The sequence below is a fragment of the Engraulis encrasicolus genome, chromosome 4, assembly GCF_034702125.1.
Source record: "Engraulis encrasicolus isolate BLACKSEA-1 chromosome 4, IST_EnEncr_1.0, whole genome shotgun sequence".
NCBI lineage: Eukaryota > Metazoa > Chordata > Actinopteri > Clupeiformes > Engraulidae > Engraulis > Engraulis encrasicolus.
In genome coordinates this window covers 44,232,867-44,245,366 of record NC_085860.1, presented here as the reverse complement: position 1 = coordinate 44,245,366, position 12,500 = coordinate 44,232,867, and positions in this window count along the sequence as shown.

The window sequence follows — 12,500 nt, the reverse complement described above, 5'->3', positions numbered from 1 at the left end:
TGCAGTGGCTTTTCTGTCATCATCCTGTGAGTACTGTAATTCCAACCGCCATGTGAGTAAGGATGTACTGATGTGCTACCATCATCCTGTGTGTACTGATGGCGGCAAGCATCATCACATGACCTTGCGGTGACCTTCATCAGAGACACGCTCGTTAGTCCTATTGGCCTAATTATGGCAAATTAAAATGTAATTTCAGAAGTGATAATTACAGTCTTCCCCTTTCCACAAGACCCCAAACCGCACCCCTCATTTTCACAGGCATGGCCATTTCAGCGCATTAGAGACAGAGCGAAACTGGCCATGCATCATGTGAATGGATCTCCAAACTACCCAGGCATTATGTGAATGGGTCCGCAGAGCTCCCCTGCTAGATGGGAGACTGCGGCTTGTTGAATGGACGGAAATTAGATCAAGCGCGGCTGGTCGGAATAAAACATGAACCACAAAATTGAGTTTGAGGTTGCAACTCGCAACCCTCTGTCGATGCAGCCATTGTAGATCAGACTGATTTGATCTGGCCGTGGGTTTTACTTCAATGCGTTTGCTGTTTCACGGTGAAACAACGGGCCGTGATGCCTGAGGATTTGCACAAATAATCCCAGCCTTGAAACCATTAAATAAATCATGTGTTCAAGTGCAATATCGGTCACTTGGACTGTGACCTCCATGGGGTCTGAAACTATATTTGCACAACATTAAAACAAAATGGCCATCCCTATGCTTACCCCAGACAGAAATAAAACACCCATGAAAAGGTGAACCAGAACACACCAGAAATGTATATATGTCAAGCTTTTCATTACCTCTGCCAAGGAGGTTATGTTTTTGGTCACGTTGGTTAGTCTGTCTGTCTGTCTGTCTGTCTGTCTGTCAGCAGAATAACTCAAAAAGTCAAGAACGGATTTGGATGAAATTTGTGGAGTTGTTGGAAATGACAAAAGGAACATGTGATTCAATTTTGGTGGTGTGCCGGATCACAATACAGACCCAGGATTTAAAAAAAAAGATTCCTCACCATTGCAGAATAAAGGCCAGTTTCTAACTCTACAAAAACAAGGCAGAAAGACTTGACAAAATGAGGGTGGAATATAGTCAAATGTTCTATCAAACAGCTTCCTTGGCAGAGGTCTGTGCTCTCTAAAAGTACATTTCTAGTTTTAAGAAGAGACCATTTTTTTTTAAACTTGAATAAAATGCCTTATAAATGCCTGTGTTGCTTTTTGTTTCAGTTGATTCAAAGAGTAGACAAAGTCTCAAGTTGCCACTTCTTTCTTGCAGTGGCCAGGTCTGGGTGGGAGAATTGAGGCTGGGTCCAGGAGAGCTGGAAGCATTCAGTGCCACAGCAAAAAAAAAACAAAAAAAAACTTTAAAATGGTTATGAATTCTGTTTAATTTAAAATTCATTTTGAAAAGTGGTAGGGGACAACTTTTTCTATGCCTCGACTCCAAGGACTCTATTATGAGTTTGGAAAGCAGCAGTCTCTGCACATTACTAATGCAAGGAGCAGTCTGGCTAAGAGTCTTGGTGGATTCTAAGAGATGTGTGCATTTTCATTGCAGATGTGTGCATTCTCTCTCTCTCTCTCTCTCTCTCTCTCTCTCTCTCTCTCTCTCTCTCTCTCTCTCTCTCTCTCTCTGTGGGTGTGTGTGTGTGTCTCTGTGTGTGTGTTTGTGTGTGTGTGTTTGAAGGAAGGTGAATGATATTCCTTCATGAATGGAACATAAAAATACAGAAGACCAGTGGAGTCTTGGACATCGTATGCAGGGCCGTTGACAGCCTTGGCAAGGCATAGGACAAAGTCATCTGAAAGGGCCCCCAGCCCAATACATACCATGTAATAATCACCCCCCTGTCTCCCAGGGCCCAGGACAACTGTCCCTTTTGTCCCCCCCCCCCCCCCCCACACACACACACACACACCGGCACCCCAGATCATATGCAACCTTTTTTAACAGACTTTTCACTCAGACAATGTGGTGTTTGGTGTAGTGTGACTGTAGCTTCTGTGGCTGAGTGCAGAACCCAATACAGCCTTTCCCATTGCGCGTTCCGTGATTAACTGAATGGCTAAATAAGGTCCATCTCCGCTCTGTTCCCACACACCCGTCTCTGTCTCATCTAGCCTAAGCAGTATAGATCTCCTCCGTTATGCCTGTTAAACTCCATTACCTACAGTACTTCCAGCAAAACAGTTCTCTTCTCTTTTCTCTCGAGCTCTCTAAAACACCTCACACCACACATTACTGCCGTTCTCATTATACTGTCGACTAGCGTTAGCGTGACTGTATTGAAACGGAGTGACTAGCCCACTCTCTAATGCACCCTTAAACACATTCAGCCACTAAAAGAAGAAGCTGAATTGATCATCCCACAGCATTTTCAAACATATCCTAGTGAAATGGAAATGGCGTACCTATTATGGACTTAGAAATGCCCCGCTTTTGGTGAGTAAAAACGCATTAGCCTACTCTATGAAAGAGTCTGCAAAACCTCCCTTGTGAAAGGCATGTTTAGACATCCTATCGATATACTGTAGGCTACATTACCAAATCAGGTCGGAATTACTCATCCTTTGCACAGCAGCCTACAGTAAAATGCAATGCTCTAAGCCAGACAGGAGCCAGCCGTAAAAAAAACAATATTACATTATTAGAGTTTTATTACAAAAAGTCCAAGAGCCAAGCTGCTTCTAAGGGGTGTGCTTTTACACAAGTGGCAGATGAGAAGTGTGTGTGTGTGTGTGTGTGTGTGTGTGTGTGTGTGTGTGTGTGTGTGTGTGTGTGTGTGTGTGTGTGTGTGTGTGTGTGTGTGTGTGTGTGTGTGTGTGTGTGTGTGTGTGTGTGTGTGTGTGTGTGTGTGTGTGTGTGGGAGGGGGATGACTAACTTTTTGTCCCCTTTAAAGGTCGCGAGTGTGAGTGCAAGACAGTGCCAGGCTGACTGGCTGTTCCATTATTGTCGCTCGCACACATGGGCACATTTCCACTCAGCTGGTTTCTAATGAGTTTTGGGCCTGTCTCAAACAGCGCCGTAATTGGATAGCGCTCATGCAAAACGCCAAAGACAGGAACTCTTCCACCAGCAGCAGCAGCACAGTGTTTGTTTTGATACCATCATTTCCTCCCTTGTTTCACTCGCTCGCGTCCGTCCATCTGCAAGGAATATCTGCTGCTGCGCATCATGCTTTTGTATTCCTTATATTTTCATGTGCTGTGTTCAGACAAGACAACAAGACAACAACACAAGACAACAAAACAAAAAAGCTCAGTATTTTTCTGTGACAGACACTATCAATACACTGATGCTAAAATGTTTGGTGTCGTGTTGGTGTGAAAATGTGGAATGTTTTTACCCTCATGTGTGATACTTGTCTATGAATTTTATATGTCTGCATGTCTTTGGCATTATGAATCATTCAGAACCAGATTATGTCATGACTACTGGTCTGTTAAAGTGGTAACCAGCGACCCGTGAATCAGGTGCATGTTGTCCCTGTGACAGTCCTGAGGTTGAAGTATTTTCAGTGACATATCAGTACAGTCATGTTAAAATGTTGGTGTGAAAATGTGAAATGTCTCCACACTCATGTGTGACACGTGTCTATGAATTTTATATGTCTGCATGTCTATGGCAGTATGAATCATTCATCACTGTTAGATTACCTTGTGATTACTGGCCTGTTAAAGTGGTAACCAGTGACCCGTGAATCAGGTGCATGTTGTTACCATGTCCCTGTGACAGTCCTGAGGTAGTCTAACCGCAGAGATACACCAGCGGCGACGCGATTCAAGCGACAGAGTGTAGCAGCAAGCGATACGAGAGATTGAGGAGACTAGAGTATGTCCGTACAGGCAGAAGGCAAAGCATTCAAGCATTCCCATTGGCTGTGGTCACTGACCTCTATACAGTCATTGGCTGTCGCGGCTTGTCGCCGAACCGCGTCATAGAAAGTTGAAAAGATTTCAACTTCAAAGAATCGCTCTAGTCTCCAGAATCGCTTTTGTCTCTCGACTCAATACAAAGTCAATTACTTCCGTCGCTCGACTCGCTCAGATCGCCGCTGGTGTATCTCGCCTATAATAGGGAGAGGAGGTGAAGGAGCTAGTGAAGGATTAATTATCCGAGTGCATTAACCCTCTGGTTGTGTTGCGGTCAACTTCTCTATTTTTCATCATACATAAATGACACTTCATGATATCCTCCAGCTATCCTATTCAAATGGTCAAAATGAAATATAATGACATTTCTAAAGACTTGTGGAAGATACTCCAACTTGTTACGTTCATGGTGTTTCGGTCAAAAATGACCGGACCATTCATTTACATCTCCCAAAGTTATATACAGTTATATTACATTCACTTTACTCTCATATTCTTTTTTGTTAGGCTTTTCAGAATACAACCATATGTGCCACATTAGTATAGATGTTTATAGTTAGTTGAAATACTTAAAAAAAGTAAAGGTGTTCCAAACGGCCTGAAAGCCTCTGAGAGGCCCTAGACTCCAGAGGGTTAATAAAACGAATTGGTGCAAGATGAGAAAAAAAGCCTACAAATCACTAAAACAAAGCAGAATAACATTTAAATCACATTGGAAATGTTTCAAAAGGATGTCTAAAAGGTATTAATCACAAAATATGCAAATCAGATTTTCAATCAATGTATTATTGCCTTTTTTGTGTAGGCGGTCAATTTTGACCGTTAACACCATGAGCGTAACCCAGTTTCTAACACAACCAGAGGGTTAAGGGGGGACGATGATCAGAGAGCAATTTCATTTTCCATGGCCTTGTCTCAAATTGTCCTCCACTGTAAAAATGCAGTGTTAATTCAACATTTAGAGACTGCATTCAACATCTTCTAGATTACCTTTCGTCCCAGAGTACACTCTAGGTGTTGAATTAGGCCTACTGCTTTTTGTGTACAAAACATTTGAATGGTTTGGAAAGAACAGTATCAGTGTTCAGCCTCCTGCGGATGCTGCAGTTGGACACAACATAATTACAATCCATCCACATTTGGTAAGACACTGGACTAGTGCTACTGTATGGCCAGGGGTGTCGCAGCAAATTGTGGACCCTATATGTACAATCAGCTCCAATGGACATCCCCACCAGCCATATATGTATCTACTAGGGCTGCACGATTATGGAAAAAATCATAATCACGATTATTTTGGTAAAAATCGTAATCACGATTATTAATCACGATTACTGTTTTTTTGTTTTAATTATAACAAGATGAAATATAACCAAGAATGAATTATATACGGGATGAGCAAAATAAAATGAATTGTAATAATTATGTAAAGGCAATAGCATGAAACTTAGGTGGACAGATTTCTGGTCAGAAACACCATCCTGTCAGTATGTTCTGGCTTCAAGGACGCTCTCAAAGGTAGGTCACTATTGCCACGATTAAAATCATGACTTCGATTTCACAATTTTATCAAGATTTTCGATTATTTTCGATTAATTGTGCAGCCCTAGTATCTACGTAAATCAGTCACGGTCTGGCCTATATACATGGGGCCCTGGTAACTCAGTCACACTTTCCCGCCCCTGTACGACACCCCTGTGTATGGCCTCCATCCATACGATCCATAATCAGAATTAGTTACTTCCATTCTCCATTAGATTACGCTGTTGATATTACTATAACGCCAACACAAGCATTCTTTACAGCAAAAGTCTCCTCCACTGTCAAGCACACCACTGCCCGCTCTGACTCTGACACCACTAGCCATACATTTCCATTGTCTGCTACCAAGTGCACATACTCACTCTCTCTCTCTCTCTCTTTCTCTCTCTCTCTCACACACACACACACACTGTCACACACACACACACACACACACACACACACACACACACACACACACACGTGCGCGTGCACACACACATTTCTCTGTCCCTCTCTCACACTCTCTCTCACACACACACATACACACACACACACACACACACACACACATATGTGCGCGTGCACACACACATTTCTCTGTCTCTCTCTCTCTCTCTCTCTCTCTCTCTCTCTCTCACACACACATAGACTTAACGGGGAGCCACTCAGTGCCTGAAATACAGTGTTGGAGAGGAAAGGTCAAGTCTCTTTGGTCCAACACAAAGGTACAAAGACAGCCGTGTCTGAGTTAAGTCTTTGTCCCAGGCCACCAAATCAATATTCAGTGACATTTTTAGTAAGGCCGGGGGAGCTGCCGGGGGCGGTGGGCTTTAGTCTCGGAGATATGCCTTTGAGGAGGCTCGACAAGCCCAGCATGACCATTAGCCCAATGCTGGCCCCCGCAGTGGGGAAAATGGGGGGGTGGGGGGGTCACAGCTGGGTTGGTTAAGGATGGTGGGCTGCTTGGCCAATACAGGGGTTGGAGGGTTGAGAAGAGTTGAGAGCTAGGTTGGTAAGGGGTGGGGGGTTGTGTAGGGCAGTGTTTTTCAACTACATAGTGTGACGTGAGAGATAATCTTGTGTGCCGTGGAAAATTACGAAATTATTGTATTGTATAGGAAATAGTTTTTTTTTTCAGTTAACATTTACCATTAGTGGTGTGCTTTGGTATTCTATCCTTGAAAATGTGTATCGTGGCCCAAAAAAGGTTGAAAATCGCTGGTGTAAGGACTGTATGGGGGTGGTGAGGTGGAATGGTAGTGGTGAAAGGGTCGTGATGAGGGGAAGATCCAACTGAAAAATCCAACAGGAATTCCTGTCAATCATATCTAAAAAGAGTGCCATGCAGAGGAGGGAACCACATATAGATAACACTTGAAATGAGTCTGGCATTATTGCAGGGACCTACTTAAGGTACTGTAACTACAGCACCTACTGTAAAGCTCAGTATGCTTGCAAACAGTATGGCTCACAAGCAGAGACATCATACAAATACATGTTTTCATTTTGGTGCTGTACATCACTCTGACCATGTGTACGGATCAGAGTACTAGAATTCCTTCAGTAAAAATACATGTATATCTTCCCCTTCCCTTTGGATGTCACTGAATGGCAGCATGTTGTGCGAGTTGTGTCTTGTGCATTTCACCCAATGCTTGCTCTGCTGCACTGAGTAGCTGAGACATTTGAGGATTTTGATGATGTAGGTTGAAAAAAAGTTAAAAACCAAAAGCTGAAAAATGAATTACCGGCATGCTTTGTTCTTAGACTAAATTAATCATTTCACTTTTTTATTTATTAAATGTGCGCCTCACCTCAGTGCCATATAAGGGTTAGCGTGGTGTATCAAAAGCTTATCAGAAAACCACAGGAGCATGTGAGGGGGGTGCCAGGTCTTCTCTCACACGCTCAGATTACTGTGGCTTGCAATTAAAATGCACTGAATCATTAGAGGAATGCAATGTCGGCTAGCAGTCTAGAACAAAAGACAGTTCCTGAGATTACAACCACTGAATTTCCATAATTACAAGGCATGAAAAATCTAATTAAAATATCCAGTCGGCAGAGAAATAATTACCAACAACAAATTGATTAATTCTCGGTTAATCCTGACACCTAGATGAATGGCGGGCCATCTAAGAACAGACGTGTCAGAAGAAATAAGAGACCGCTGTGAATGTGTCAAACGGTGCTAATGATGCTATTGTTAGCTGCTATTATACAATTGTCAGCCTCCCCTCACTGGCACATCTTAGTAAATGCCAGATCTAGCCCGTGGCCCCCGTGGTGAATAGCTGAGGTGAGTGAAGGAGTGAAAGTTGCTATACTGATAACGTTATCTATTTTTAACCTTTGCCCACCATATTTCTGTGGATGCTGTACCATGCCTTTCTCCCCCTCATCTTCTTTGGTGAGTTAAATGAGTTAGTGACTCTGTATTAGCCTGCTAATGACACGGTTCTTAGCTGATTGCTAGGTGATATTGGCACCTTTTGGATTGGATTTTTTTTGCCAATGCTGAGCCTTCTCGCTCTCATCCTCTGTGTTGAGTGGATGGATTATGGTTAATCACATTTCATTTAGGTCACACTCTATTTTATGGTGACTTTTGTAATGTAAGTACATGTATCAACATGTAATATTAGGCCATGTACTTAGACTGTACCGGTACATACCAAGCCCTAACCCTACCATACAGTGCAAATAGGCCACATGATGCTATGATTCTTTGTAACACAGTACTTAAATACTGTAATATAACAGCAGCAGTAACATAGATACCATAGATACCAGAGATACCATTGTTTGCTTCCATTCCTCTAAAATGTTGCACCATGGTTTTCTCGCGCTTGTCCTCTAGCCTACTGTGAGTTAAGTACGAGAGTGGTGGTGAGTGCCACACCGCTAATGATACCCTCCTTGTTGAATGAATGAATGAATGAAACTTTATTGTCATTGTACAGGTACAACGAAATTGGTAAAGTGCAGATGCTCACGTTGCTTAAAAATCAACAAAGAAACCTATAACTTATATATACTGTATAAAAAGAATTAAGATTTTAAAAAGTCAGCTGTGCAAAATTAAGTGTGTAGATTGCTTTTGGATAAAAACTGTCTTTTAGCCTGTTGGTTTTTGTACCCAGAGCCCTGTAACGCCTGCCTGATGGCAGCAGCTCAAACAGTTCATGTATGTTTTGTTAGCCTCGACTGACCACTCCACGTCTGTGAATACCAGACCTCGTCCGGTTTTCTCTCCCATGTCCTCTGCTGTGAGGTGGGGAGACAAGAAGTGCACTCCAGGAGTGCGCGACACATGGATTAGAATATTATATATTGATTGTGGGTGCAGGAGGCTGGGGCTGGAGGGAGAGGAGGATGGTGGGTGTATACTCAAGGTGTTTGTATTTTATCATGCAGACAGAGTCCTCCTACAGTGACCTGGAGCGACCGGAGAAAGAAAAGAAGGGAAAAAAAGCAACAGAGGACTAGTCACTGCCATGAAAAGGCCTGCACCTCCCCACTGCACCTCCCCACCTCCATGGCCCACCAGTCCCCTACTTCTCTCACTCTCCAATCCTCCAACCCAGCTCCATACAACCCACACCTCACCTGCACACTCCTCCCTCATGTCCAAACCACCCCACCTCCACACTCTCCAATTATCCACCTCCAACTTCAATCCTACAACCCACACCACACCTAGCCTGGGAAATCCAATGCTGATTTGCACAACTGTTCCTATCTGGGAGACAGCATGGATGGCTCGCCCCAAAGCGCTAGCCTGAGATATAGGGAGCCAATCCAAGAATGGGGAGGGGTGGAAAGATGATAACGTGTATTACTCGACAAATGGAAGCTCATTGTTTGTTTGACACAGTTGGCTATGGGCTACGTATATACCAAATAATTCGTAATGGCCAATAGTCTACCACTGGCAATCGTAAACCACACCTCCCTTACGAGATTCAGTAGTCGGTATCCAGTCCATATCTGACTTGTGATATGGGGTATTTCTCAAAGTGTCTTAGCCTTGCTAGGATGTGTAACGCCCATTTTCACCAGGATTAATCAATTATTATTTACGATCAGGACTAATTATTGGATACTCTTTTAGGGCTTTCAGGCCGACCAGGGGGTCGTTTCTCGACAGTGCCTTTGCTAACAACGTTAGCCATTTTGTTCGTTCTTAAGACCAACGTTGTAACCAAGGTCTTAAGTCGCTCGTAAGACAGTCTTCCGGCTTGGTCTTGAGTTGGTCTTAAGTTGTTCTTAAGTTGTTCTTAAGTTGGTCTTGCTCCTGACATTTCAGCGTCTTGGGACAGGTTCAGGCAGAGTTCAAGTGACAGTGATTGATTACTGCTACCAAGTGCACAAGCGTCTAATTTTTACCACACAAAATGTCCAATGATTAGACAATTTTAAATATATTTGGTTGTGTATGCCGTCTTCCTGCCAGCAAGTCCTTACGTCCAACGTAGGCCACAAGAAAAATAATTGCCATTAAGAGCATTGTGCCTGAAGATGTGCAGGAAGATTGAAAGGTGCGTCAAACACAGTAGGCTACACATGACATCTTTATGAAAGTCGTTAAATACCTGTGAAGACAATCATGCCCCCAAAATCCACCCCAATAACCAAATGTCGCTGTACATATCACTGCACAATAAAATCGCGCCAAATAACTTTGCAATGGCGTCAGCCACACGGTCCACTGTCACTGCGCACGAGGGAGAGGAGGCAGAGAGTTGCGAATATGCCCGAATTGCGCGCGCGCCAGCCTGGATGCGCGCGCGCGCACACACACACACACACACACACACACACACACACACACACACACACACACACACACAGTGAGAGAGAGAGAGAGAGAGAGAGAGAGAGAGAGATGAGTGGAAGTGGATATACTGGATATACTGTTGTGCAGATAAGGCACCTGCGCTTAATTTAAAATTCAGCCGAAATGAATATGTTACCAGTTACCACCAGCAAGTGAGAATTAGGATAGTATACATGCCATCACGCTTTCACCGGCCATTTCTGTGTAGTTATTTGGAGTGATTATGCTACAGTGATATGTAGACCGACATTTGGTTATTGGGGATGGATTTCGGTGACATGATTGCGTTGACAACTATCTAACGACTTTCATGGAGATGTCATGTGTACTGTGTTTGACGGACCCTCCGTGCATCATCCCTTCCTGCACATCTTTACGCGTAAAGGTCATAATGGCAATTATTTTTCTTGTAGCCTATTTTGCGCGTAAGGGCGTGCAGGCAGGAAGACGACATAAACAACCAAATATATATTTTAGAATGATCGATTCCTTTCAGTTATCATTTCAAACATCATTGAACTGTCCACTCTGCGTGGGGAAGGACCTCGCTGTTGTCTCGCACTTAGAGTTCTTCTACATGCGTTCGGGTGTTGGCAGTGTCAGAGGCCAGCCCGAAGGCATCCCTTGGGGTTTACAGAGTTTAAGCTTAAAAAAATAGCCTACATCTGATCAACTACAGTAAGACTGAGCTTTCTCCAGCAAGCGCCTTGAGTCACTTCAAGTTAGAGATATGGGTAACAACGGTTAGACATATATTTGACCCACAACAGAGACCCAAAGACAGCGCGACAAGTGTGTGTGTGTGCGTGCGTGCGCGTGTGCGCGCGCGTGTGTGCATGTGTGTGTGCGCGTGTGTGCATGTGTGTGTGTGTCCATATTCTCAACCCTCTGCCTCCCGCAGAGTAACCAGGTGGCCGCGTAAAGTAGGCTAAATGTGCAAAGTAAAATGATCCCAATGTGATGTCGCATGCCTTTCAGAGTAGGCTATCCTCACATTATTTCATTAAGCTGCATTTTTTTCCCAGGGTTGCGATGGGTAGAGTTCGTGTAGCGTAGTCTATAGACAACAATGACATAGTAGAAATATTCACAATGTGTGCGCAATCCGACCACGTTGTGCGCGCGTGGGTATTTGTTTCCCACTGTGACAACATATTGTGAAAATTAGAACTCAAGCGGACTCAGAGGAGAATATTATGGATGTTAGAGATTTAAAAGTCCATGCATACATTTATCCCTTCGGGTCTAGAATCATTGCTATTACCCTCCGGCAAGGCATGACAACCACTCATCCACCAACCACCGGTTTCTGAGAGAAGTTACTGAAGACTTATCGTAAATTGATTTAGCAAAACCGGAATAGAATATAAGACATTGTGACATGTAATGCATTATTTGGTTTCTGCTGTCGAAGAGGGATGGTTTTGAGGGCACGGTTGTGTTGACAAAGATTTGTGGACTTTGATAGCGTTGTAATTATTGTATCTGACAGCCACGTGAATCATGACGCCGTCACTACTTTGATTGCGACCAATGCAGCCGAGCTGAGGCGAGACACTCCAAGCATTTCCGAAGACTTCCTCGTGTCTGAGAACGTACGTACGTACGTCCAAAGGTTGGTCGCGACTTCGGTCGGTCTTGCGTCTAAAGATCAACTGAAGACCAACTTAAGGTCAACTCAAGACCAACTTAAGACCAACTCAAGAGCAACTTACGACCAACTCAAGACCGACTTAAGACGGTTAGCAACGACAAGAATCGAGAAACGGAGTCCAGAACTGAGCCGGTGTCGGTGCTCGCACCAGTTACGTTCGGCACTAAAGTGTTTGTCTGCGAACCTCCCGTGTTCATACCGGGCTCTGAACTTTTTCAGCACGTGACTGTGTTACCCGGATGAACCTGCTGACGGCCACGCTGAGTCACGGTTCGCTGAGGAAAACCTAGTATTTTGCGGTTCGCATTGCGAACCAACTTTCCGTTTCGCAAGCGCAAATATATGTGGCGTGAACACGACAGCCGGTTCACGATTAGGTGCGGGAACGGGCTCCAGCACGGTTCTCAGTTGGCCTGAACGCGCTATTTGGGGAAATCCACGGAAAATGGGCGTTACTCGTCGTAGCAAGGGTAGGACACTTGACTTTGAGACATACCCAATGTCTGGTGTGATCCAGGCAACACCCCACCTCCTCCCTCTCAGCCAATCCCACAGGTGTCATGTGATAATGAGGGGGTCGGCGGTGATCGGCGAGGGCGAGGG